Genomic DNA, 12,421 nt, shown 5'->3' on the forward strand with positions numbered 1-12,421 from the left:
TAATTATTCTACACTTGTTTTCAGGGTCCTCTTCGCTGAATACTAATCCTACGCCTGCTGGTAATTATTGATATTGACAACAGGGGGAGATGAACCTGAATACTGGAGATAGCATCTGAACCACAGGAGAGCCACCGCTGGAGTCTGACTGCTGCTGAGATGTGCGTGCCAGAAAGTGAGAAATAATTTGGCTTCTGGTGTGCTCGCTCTGACTTTTCAAACAAACGCGCTAAGACGAGATGACACACTCCGTCCCCTGTGTTCCCTTTCTCTGCAGAAGCACTCTCTCATCACGTCAGCTGCTTTCTTTCACTAACGAGGCTTTACTTTCTCCACCACAAGGCCCGTCGAGATGACAGGTGATAAAGCAGGTTTAATAAAGCACCTTCTGGTAAATCTGGGCATGTGTCTTTGAATGAGGGCAGTAAGGTGCAACCCATGTGGGAGGCACCATGTTCTCTGGGAGTTGCTATTAACGAGACCCTTCATCATCTGTGAATGAGCCAACATTAGTTTGACTCTGCTCTACTTTCTGTCTGCAGGTGCAGTCACAACACTAGTCCCTTTGTTTCCCCTCATTCATCTTCCCTGAGGCCACATTATTATTCTTTTTGCTGCTTTGTTTTATTAGATCAAGTCATATGTTACTTTTGAGTCTTTTATTTTATACCGGTCTTAATCTACGTTAGCCGAACCCAGAGGAAGTGCGCCGGCAAATGTCAGTGGCCAAACCGCGGTACTACAGCTTCTGTGTATGTGATGTAATTTTGTCCCAAAACTACCTTTTCCCATTGACTTACATTGGGAAAGAGACGTCTCTCTATTCATTTAAATGAACGCTGAATCCATTTTTCTTCATACATCCATCTTTTAGCTTGTTTTTATTTGTCTTCTCTTGGCTTTTTAAGGTCTTAAAGCTGTTTTAATTGCCTTGTTGTTGAAATGAGCTGAGTAAATGACCTTGTCTTGCCTTAAAACACTGCACTTTTCCTCCTCATAGCATGGTATGAACTATCCTATATTCATTCCCCTACAGTTATATAAAAACCCAAGCTGCAGAGTTGACTGCATTATAGAATAACTGAGGTGAGAGTGGTTCACTTTCTCCCTAAAGAAGTCATTTGAGGAAGTAAGTGAGCATTGCCCTCAGTTTTCTGGACGAGGGCGAAACAGAACAAGACGTTGGGGAATAAAGAGAAGAACTGGAAGTAAAGAGCGAGTCCGAAAACTTTTAGTTAAGACTGAACTTATTCTCCAGAGAGGCAGGAAGCGAGGGAAGGAAAGGTGAAGAGTTAGGAATACTTGATTCCTCATTAAAAGAGCTGCTCTTCATAATGAGGAATAGAGGAGAAGCTTTGAATCAGTCAGGCAGCGTAACGGTTTGGTTGGAGTGGAATAAGGGAATGTACGTTCTCTACTTCACGGATGGGGCAGCCTCCTCTCTCATCCTCATACTTCACACCAACTCTGTTTACACTTCACAGGACAATCTTTCATGGGGATTCAGATCTTCATCTGTTCAATAACTTCACTTCTTGCACTTTTTAATTCAGTTTATTTTTAGTTTGTGACTCAATTGGAATAGATTTAGTCTTGACTGATGTCCACTGGATCCTGCTGCGTCTTTAATGTCCATCTTTGCATTTCTGAAGCAGGAAATTCACTTATAAATGTGTTTGAACGTCTTTATTCATCTGTACTTTACTTAAAATCAATACCTGATGATGCCTTTCATTTGTTTCTGGGGTTATCTGGCAAAATAGGAAGGTATATTTCCAATAACTCGCTTTATTTGATGCTCGTTGATATCTGAAAGGACATCTATTGTGTCACTTCTTTCTTTCTGGATTAACCTGTAAGGTGTTTTACAGCCCAGTCACGATACCTCCTTTCTTTACATACCCATCTGTTTATGTTGTAACAGAATGAGTAATAAATAGTGATTTTACTCCCACTCATAAATACTACACGTTAACCAGCAGTCAGTCCCGCACTCCTGCTACTGCAATCATTATGAGTATAATTATAATAAAGTCTCTGACATTTAAGATGAGTGATTACAGGAGGCTGTCCACCTTCACTGGGGAGGGTTATTATTGTTCTGTAAGACAAGCTTGGTGGAGATAAAGTGCGCACATTAAAGTATTAAAACACCGAATGCATTTACAAACGTAGGCTTGTCTATTTACAATAATCAGGTGTGAGGTAGTCCAACTGTTTAACCGAGTAAAACAAAGCTAAGCGAAATCCTACGGCCCTAAAATACTCTACTTTCACAAGTAAACGTTCAGAATTCATTACAAGTATAGGGGTTTTATCAGCGAAACGTACTGAAAGTGAAAGTACCCAGTGTGCAGAATCTCTTTCAACAGTATGACTTATTAAGAGCATCCTTTTGGTTTATCACCTGACAAATACAAATACAAGCCATCTAATTTAGGTAGTTTGTCGAATTGGAGCCAATTTTGGACACTATTTAAAACAGTGGATGTAAATCATGTGTATTTAAAAAGTTATTTACCTCCAAAATGTGGCATAAAATGGAAATACCCGAGAACGTCAGTGCAGTACGAGTGATTGCAAACAGTCCTTTGCACCTGGAATGAAGCAGCTAGATCCCGTGGACATCGGGTTTTTGTTTTTCTGAATGACTTTTTCTAACAATCAGATCTAAACCCCCGCTGAAAATCTGCCTGAGGTCCAACACACAAGAAGAAGGGATCATTTGTTAGCAAAAACGTAAATAAATCCCTGTCCAAAAACAACCCCAAAGTCCGTATCATTCTTCCTCCAGGGTACTCACCTTCCTCCTCATGGACACGCTAGCTCACCTTTAGGTAGGGACTCAGCCTTGGAGTTGCTTTTGGACGCGGCCACGCTCAAAAACATAATCCATACATTTCCGAGGCGGTCTTTGTTGGGAAATACAGACACAGCAAAGGCTCCTCAGTCGTAGGGCCGATGAGGCACAGTACAGCTCTGTGGGTGTACTGTGGGGGGTTGAATTGGATGTGTCGAGATGTGCTGTGGGGAGGGTCTACGGAGCGTGGAGAGGATGTAGAGTCTTAAAACTCACGATCATGAGGTATAGAAATAGGTTTTCTCTCTAGGGAAGGAGACCATAGAAGTGAAATGTTTACTTCTGAATGATTAGTATAATACATCCCAGCAGGTGCAAGATCTTCTGTCTGCCATCTGGGATTAAATATGGCGGCTTAGGAAGATAGGTTTGTGGATCTAGGGTTAGGACGTAAGGGGGTTAGGGTTAGGGATGGAGAGGCAAAGATTTGGTCTGTGTGGCTCGTGTGAGTTTTACCAAGGCACTATTTGAGTTTACTTGCGTCACTCAAAGGTTTAAGGCCTGTTCTGACCTGTTTCTGAACCAATATGAGGAACTGAGCGCAGGATATTCGTCATTTGCACTTCTTTGCATTGACTTCACATGGGAACACGTCGCGTTAAAAGGTAGCTTTGCGTCCGCTGTGATCGCACCATTAGGGTTAGGGCTTGAGGAGAAATACTGAAGGAACAATAACTGTTAACTGGTATATAAAAGCTTAAAGTGTCTTTGTGTAGGTATATAGATCTTATTTTGAATATTGGCTTTTCGCATGAATGGGAAAAATGGAGTGATTTAATGTGCGATATTTTGAATCTCTTTCCGAGTCCTACTGCTATGGCTTTGATTCATTGGTGTGATGGTTTCTGTTGAGCAGCATGTCCTCTGGATGTCTCTGGGCTTCGGTGGTTTGTATTAGAAAATGATGGATAATTGGGATATTTGGGAATGGTTGAATGGGAGTGGAAGAGATGCACGATGATACAAAGAATGGCGGTGTAGGATAGTGCAGGGCACGGGCCGTAAAAGCAGCAACAGTGCACTTCAAACGTAAATGATCGGGATGGGAATGAGTTAAATGTCAGAGAGAGACTTTTATATTTGTGGCGCAGGAGTTTGGTTGGATGCGGTGGCTGCTTTTATGCCCCTGTCCTTCAGGGGGAGAGTGGTAAACCTTGAGACTCAGCGTCTGCCAGGAAAAATATGTCAAGGACGTCCAATTGTGACATCCAGCAAACACTGAGTCTACAAGAACAAGACAATTATCAACATAAACAGTCACTGTAAAACAATCAAACAAAGGTTTAACCCCAGGAACGTCAAACAGAGACACAGACAAAGAGGAAACAGATAAAAAACGATACGAAAAAGAGAAATCAGCAAAGTGACGAGTCCAGAAGAGACGAGGCAAAGAAACAAGAAAACATGACATCATTCAAAATGACAGGGCATGAATCACACACACACACACACACAGACACACACACACACACACAGACACACACACAGACACACACACACACACACTGTGCTGGTTCACATGGTAGACTGACACACCTCTTTCTGAGTCATACTTGAGCAGGATGGACCAATTGAAATGGGGGACTGGATGGTGAAGGCAAGCGATTGGACGGCGTGAGTGGAGGGCGGAGCAACAGGGATAACAGTGATGACGCTACACACCGATGGGAAGCTTTTCAAACAGCGTAATGACAAAGTGTTTTTACCCTTTTCTCCCAAACCAGTCCCTGATAACTAAACCCAAGAAGAAGAAGGACTTTTATGTCTTAGACTTGGATTTCAACCGTTATTCACCTCCCACTTCACGGAAGATTAAAGGAGTCAAAACTGAAACCCAATCAAAGCTATGACTCCCACAGGAAGAACCTAAGATAAGACTTTCACACCGTTAAATATCATCCTTCAGGTTCAGCACTTACCAAAGAAAACATTTGGAGAAGATTGGATCCTACAAAGAATAGACACCTCCTGTTTCCAACAAATTAGACATATTTTAGAGGATGAATTTACATATCAGACTTCCTGTACCGACACAGAGATTACAGATAATATGAAGAAGGATCCTATGTCCTAGCCTTCCATGGTTGAAGGTTGTTTTCATTTCCAGTGCAACGACTTGGATTTGTACCTTCACTTTCATTTCTGTACATTTTACTCCTTAATGCACCATTTTCCGATTAGCCTGAAAATGATTTAGAGCTCAAAACCAGTAGCTAGAAATAAATCCATCAACCCTATCCACCAACACGCACCCATTGTTTTACATATTGAAAACAGAGAGCCAAACATCGTTGAGAGTATGAGCGTAGGAACAGAAATTCCAGTACCAAAATAGACAAAGTCATCCATCAAAACAACTCGATCGTTTTGTGTCTCATAAAGTGGATAAGTGTTTGGAAAATGCATGAGATAGTGGAAAAAGTGGCTCTGCTGGATTAATAACTCCCAGTAAACCACACGTCTTTATCGGTAGCTTGCTGGTTTTGGCGAGTCGTTGCAATACGTGTTGCACGGCTCCATCGTCGCCCAGCAATTTGTCCTAAACTGAAATATCTTTGCAACTATTGGATGGCCTGCCAACGCACTTTGGTTTGAGTGTGTGTGACGGGCAAACATCGGCATGTGAGCGTTTAGACACGCCACCTTTAGCATTTAGCTCAGAAAAAGGCTAAAGCTACAGCTTCAAAGGACAGCTAGCATTGCTGTTTACACATGGGGAACATTTTCATCAAGCAATCAGTCATATACATTTATATCTGTAGGGACTGAGACTCCCTCCTGAATACTTTCAAATAAAACGCAAGAAAACAATGTGGTGAAAGGGCAGCGTCCTTACGTTCTTAATTTACTCAATAATAGAATTTATTCAAAGGGAAACGTCTAATATCTACATCGATTTACACTTCTACTAAAAACTGCAAGGATCAGAAATCTCAGTCTCAGTGTCAGCCTGCTGCCTGCCACTCGTCCCCCGCAGACCCACCGGACATCCATCCCCTATTTATCCTCGTAAGCTGTCTCTGCCGTCTGACCTGACCTCTGACCCCACCTCCATATCTCTGGACTCAGTAAACCCTTTCTGACCCACAGAGAGATTGTTTCCTGGCATCACTTTAACATTTCAGGGGGAAATCTGCATTTTGTCTTCCGGTTTAGAGAAAACCCTGCTCAGTTTAAAATGGATTTCCAACCTGATTCAACAACCGAAGCTAATCTGCTATTTGCACTGAAGGCCTGTCCTCGGATAAAGCACCAGTATAAACCCAGAATACGTTAAGGCAGCGTTTGGTGCAGATAACTCGTCACGTCTCTTTCCTCACTAAATTCGGACTGTCTACCACTCGGCTCCGTGCAGCTCTTTCCTTGACATTTCTCCACATCAAATATTCATAGAGAAAGTTTCCAACATGAAACATTTATAGCGAGTGTTGTTGGGGCAGTTTCTCTTTCCACAGAAATTGCAGCGATTCAATCAAACTAACTTCATACTGCACATTCAGCAGCCATTATTAATATTACAGGACGGCCTTCTGCGGAAATTAATGAGCTTTTTTAACGCCTTAAATTACGTTCGATTTTCCTTTCCAAACATCATCCATCAGTCTGTAATGTCACCTGTTCAGAATATACACATCGTCAGTCATTAAGGGCTGCGGTTTCATAAATAAAATCATTTATCTAAAGTTTCCTCGAGGTGAATCAGCTTCATTAGCTCTCATTCTGGACAGGCTGGAGGGTGCACAGTAAAGAGTGACGCACACAGCTGGGCCGCAGCGCTTCAGGATCACAAAGCTGGTCTCTGTCTCTGTCTCTGTCTCTGTCTCTGTTGTTGTTCCCCTGAAATGTTTCCTGCTCTTATTCTAACTTTGTGATCACATGACTCCTTCTGATGTCACTGCAGATATTGGACCCCTGGGTGTTGGTCACGCTGATTACACGCCCAAAGAATAGTTGCAGACAGTAAAACAACATCTGGTGACTAAAGGAGAAAAAGGAAGAGGAAAATGATGAGAAAATTAAACGTTGGCGTCAAACAAAAAAAAGTAGAAAAAAAAAATTGGACAAAAAAAGATATGCGAAAAAAATTTGACCCCAAAAAAATCCAGCTTTATGATCCTGAAAGTCCCCCAGCCCTCCGGTCCCAGCTGTGTGCGTCTCTCTTTAGTGTCCCCTGGTCTCCAGATGTGTGCGTCTCTCTTTAGTGTCCCCTGGTCTCCAGATGTGTGCGTCTCTCTTTAGTGTCCCCTGGTCTCCAGCTGTGTGCGTCTCTCTTTAGTGTCCCCTGGTCTCCAGCTGTGTGCGTCTCTCTTTAGTGTCCCCTGGTCTCCAGCTGTGTGCGTCTCTCTTTAGTGTCCCCTGGTCTCCAGCTGTGTGCTTCTCTCTTTAGTGTCCCCTGGTCTCCAGCTGGGTGCGTCTCTCTTTAGTGTCCCCTGGTCTCCAGCTGTGTGCGTCTCTCTTTAGTGTCCCCTGGTCTCCAGCTGTGTGCGTCTCTCTTTAGTGTCCCCTGGTCTCCAGCTGTGTGCGTCTCTCTTTAGTGTCCCCTGGTCTCCGTTGTGTTGGAGCTTCTTGCAGCGTTTGGTTTCTGCAGCTTTTAGTAAACTGCTCATGTTTCCTCTGCTGAATGTCCTCTAGATGCTGCAGGTGTTGAAGAGCTGCTGCAGATGTTTCTTCCCCTGCATGTGTTTTTATATTTGCACCTGTGGACATCATTACCTCATGAGTTAGACTTTACTTTTACTATTTCATATTCTGATAGGTAGGTAGGTGGAAAGTAAACTCTGACACACACCTTGTGGTGCAGCCCGAACAGTTTCAGGAACATAACTCCAGATTTATCCCATTTAACACTTGACTTAACTCTGCCACCCACACCTGGTGGCATCAGACTTTAACACCCTGCAGCTTTGAGACTTTTTTTACCAAGATATGTCGGCATCTCTCTCTTCCTCAGCTCCTCTGAGATCTCCTCCTCCTCCTCCTCCTCCTCTCCCCGAAGGACTAACGTTATTAATTACATCTCCACAACAGAGGAAAGAGAAAAGGGGGGCAATGTGAAACTTCCGCTAGATTCATCTCTGTTAGCGCTGACCCAGATACAGCATGGGATTGGCACCACTGTGTGTGTGTGTGTGTGTGTGTGTGTGTGTGTGTGTGTGTGTGTGTGTGTTTGCAGCGAGGGGATGATCCTATTATCCTGGTGGTGTTGTTGTTGTTGTTGACTGCTGGCCGTGTAGCGACAACAGAGATTACCAACACTTTGCGTATTATCGTGAGCTGCAAACGGGGAAGCCTTTACAAAAGTTTCAGAGCTCAATTTTATTCATTCTCTGACTCTAAAAGGGACTGACCTGAGATGGAGCATAAGAGGTTAGCTTCAAAAAGGTTCAAAAGGTTGGAAAACGTCTGGAAACTCAAACATCCATTTGGGATTATAAAGGTCTAGTCTTGAATGTGAGATTAGAGTTCAAACTGTCTGTAGTTTTTGTCAACTTGTTTTATCACTTGCTAAATATTTGCGATTTGCATTCAGAATGAGGGTTAAGATGAATGTGAATCCGTACTCTAAGCCTCCTGTAAATACATTAGACTTATTCAACAGCTCATTAAAGCTCTCTTCTTTATTCTGAATCCAAAAGTGTCTGACCTGATATTGAGAGACCTGAATTTATTAGAGGCTTATCACAAGACTTTGATATATTTAGGTTAGCTTGAAAAGACTCAAAAGGTCAGACGACTTTGAAACTCGAATGATTTCTAACGTGCATGTGGGATATTTAAGTTTCAAAAGTCAATGTGAGATTTGAGTGTTCAAAAGGAATGTATGTTTTGTAGAGATAAATGTTAATCCTTGCTGTAAAGTCCTTTTAAATATAATGCATAATAGGCATCATCTTGTTAAGCATGCAACAGATCAAGCCTTCCAGTCTGCTGCTTCCAAACTCTACAACAGCCTCATGTGAAAGTGCTTTATCCGTGAAGGAACTTCCTCACTATCACTATCAAGAGTGTAAAAGGTCAGCAGCTACTACCTTACCTACCTAAGTTGAGTCTAACGTGTGTGTTGAATGATTTATATCCATGGTTTAATGGTCTTTTTTGCCCAGGAAGAAGGAGAAGGAATCCTTAACGTTTCCTTAGTTTTAGTGAAAAGGTCAGCTGGAGGCGACCTCTGTAGTCAAAGGGATACAAGGAACTATGGGATGGAAACTCCAACAAGTAGTTCAATGAAAGGTAGCAGCGTGTCAGCGAAGAGCAAAAAGAATCAACAATAAAGGGTTTAAGTTTATGGCCCGTTTATTTGTATTTCTCCTTTGAGATGTTCATACTTTAGAATGGTTTATTTCTTATTGTATGATCTAGTGTGTGCACTGGTATTGTATTATGCTGCTGCAACACAAACATTAATAAAGTAAATCTTGTCTGATCTGAAGTTCTCCAGAGAGTTGCTCGGGGAACGTTTGATGAGGAACAATCTGCACCGGCCTCAGGGACACACTCAAGAGAGAAGAAGTGAATCTAACTGGTGTTTATATAATTGCTCCACCGGGCGAGGTTAAGGTTTCCATTGTGTCTGTACGCAGTTAGCCTAGCAGCCAGCGGGACGGTCGGACTGGGTGAGGGAGTGGGCGGCAGATTTACAGAAAGCTGTAGAGTCACTGCTGCTTCAGAGCGCTCTGCACTTGAACATGCATTAGGGATAAAGCCGTACTATTTCTGCCCAGCAATCAGCTCTTTAATGCGAGCAAGAGCAACACAGGGCAACCGTAGAGAGGGAGAAGGTGAGTACTGTGGCCCAGACTATTAAACTCAAGGGGGAGGTCTTGGAGGTTTTTTAGAAACGAACATAAATGCGACCGGTTTATAAATATGAAAAGTATTAAACGTTATTCCCTCCATACAAATGTATTCCTGGAGTTCAAACCTGATTCAGACCTGAGATCAGCCTCTATTGTACTTTGTATTAAATGCTAAGTAGCCAACGTAGCTAAGCTAACAAGTGAAAGTAGGCTGGTGTAAACTAACTGTAGCACGTTAGCATTGTTTACAGTGAGCATTTTAGCATGCTAACATTAGCATTAAGCCCATTCACTTGCAGAGAAACAGGCAACTCTTAAAGTAAGTAAATTCTCTGAGTGAGTGTGTGTGTGTGTGTGTGTCCACCTCTACCTGCCACCCCTATCTATCATCAGACTACATTTTAATGTGCCTCCTCCATCACCTCCTAACCTCTCGTTGTTCCTGTCCTCTTAGCACCTACCTCCAGAGCCCTGCAAACTATAGATAAGAGTGAAAAGCACTGTGCAAGCACACACACACACACACACACACACACACACACACACACACACACACACACACACACACACACACACACACACACACACACACACACACACACACACACACACACACACACACACACTGTCTTTACGGGTTTTACATTTGGGTGAAAAATGTCTAAATGCCTCATCGGATGAACAAAGAGTCGTAGGGGTCTGACACTTATCCAGACTGAGGGATTGGGGGGTGAGAGCTGCTCCTGCATATTTTACAACCTATTCTGCCACCATCTGCCCCAAGAGACATCTCCCCCCCCACACACACACACACACACACACACACACACACGTACATTCAATCTTGCAAACTCAAGTCTAACTTTCTGGAGTGTGCCCCCTATTTAGCAGAACTTGCAAATATGTGTGCAAACAAAGACATAACCCCACACACACACACACACACACACACACACACACACACACACACACACACACACACACACACACACACACACACACACACACACACACACACACACACACACACACACACACACACACACACACACACACACACACACACACACACTTCCAGCAGCTTTCACCCGACATAATGATACCTTGACAAGATTGCCATGGAAACAAGTTGCGACAATTCGAGCACTTGTACCAGAGAAGCAGTCGACCAAACACCAAACAGGAGCCACCGTTAACACACCTGATCTGTAACAACCTGCACTGCTGTGACCTTCGTAGAGAGGTACATCCGTGCACTTCCTCTATTTTATGTCCTGATGTGATACTAGTATCCTACTGATGCACATCTGATAACCGAGAAATAGATCGTCTCCTATCAAAAGCTCCTTAAAGACCTTTAAGGTACCTAAACCAACCCTCTGAAAGCCTTTACCATCACATATTGAGTTGAATGCAACGGCAAATAAACAAAATCCTATAAAGAAACCTATCCAAGCTCTGTCTTTGTAAACAAACAAGCTGTTTGGAGAAAGAACAGTCATTACTGTGGAAACATCAACACACTCTGGCAATGGGCTTCCTAAATGAAGCTTTTAAGTGCAGCACAGAATAACAGAATGTGCCTGATTGAATTTCCATGGTTCGAGGCTCTTTAATGGAGGCCAGCGACCTTTAATACAGGATGTTATTAAAGACGTTAGCAGCAGAGGGGATCTGCTCATGCAACATGGCACCACTTGTACAACCTGATCAGGCTCTGTGACGTACTGTAGAGCTGGAAGTACAAGGCGCTACGAGAGAGAGATTGTTCCTTTTGGTAATAATATCCAGAGGGAAGAACCACAAGCAGTCAGACGATCAGAAAGGTATTCCTTGAACTGTCCGTTGTAAACATCCATTACAGTTTACAGACGTTCTTCTAAACAACAGGATGTCCCAAAGACAATGAACCCTAAGCACTTTGGATCTCACTTTACTTTCATCCAGCTCTATTATCAACATTTCTATGTTGGTTATCAACAAATTACCGTCAAAACTCATCTCTACTTTGGTTGTACAGCCCTTACCTTGCCCAAGAGTTGTCAGCAGGATAATGGAAAAACTACAAGCTAGATTTTCCTGTAATTTGGAGGAAGCGTGACGCTTGTGCAGATGTAGAACCCATTACATTTCTAAGCCGATCTGGATAGAAAATGTATTGCACTTATGGAAACTGCCTTGTTGGACGTCTACCATCAATTCTCTACTTGATAGCAAATGTTAAGGTTGCTTTATCGTCCCCAATAGGATAAATTGTTCTTGGAAACAGTTACGCATGGGAGTTACCCTGCTTAAGAGTAAGAATGTTAGCTCGAAGTACCTCAGTAGAGTCTAACAGAGAGGCTGTTGTGACTTTAGACTTCTTTTGGTGTGTTAAAGAGCCTGGGCTAACACCTTCTAGTCGGTTGTTGGTCCTTGCTTCTGTTTAACCAAATCCTTATTGGTCAGTCTGTCTGGGAGGGTGGGAGAGTTCTTCATTGGTCAGATCAAAGCGTTAGTTGGACTGCTTGTGTTTCTTGCCCTGTTGCACCTCCAAGATCTTAGAAATTACTAAAAATGATTGAACTACAGTGCCAAAGAAGTCTGATATTTGGTGCACCTTCATACCCTTTCCCTGTACCTCCATTTACCTCATAAATATGCAACCAAGAAAAAGACCTCTTGAGTTATAAAGTGTACTACGATAGGTCAGAAACTGGACGGATCAAAGCGTTAGATGTACTGCTGGAGTTTCTTGCCCTGTTTGCACTAATTATAGGACTAC

The 12,421-nt window shown here is 42.8% G+C and overlaps 1 protein-coding gene across 1 annotated transcript in view; it reads right to left on the bottom strand.

The window, feature by feature from the left end:
- Nucleotides 1–12,421, bottom strand: part of cacna1g (calcium channel, voltage-dependent, T type, alpha 1G subunit) — a 135,781-nt gene that overhangs the window by 24,907 nt on the left and 98,453 nt on the right.

The sequence above is a fragment of the Eleginops maclovinus genome, chromosome 10, assembly GCF_036324505.1.
Source record: "Eleginops maclovinus isolate JMC-PN-2008 ecotype Puerto Natales chromosome 10, JC_Emac_rtc_rv5, whole genome shotgun sequence".
Classification (NCBI taxonomy): Eukaryota; Metazoa; Chordata; class Actinopteri; order Perciformes; family Eleginopidae; genus Eleginops; species Eleginops maclovinus.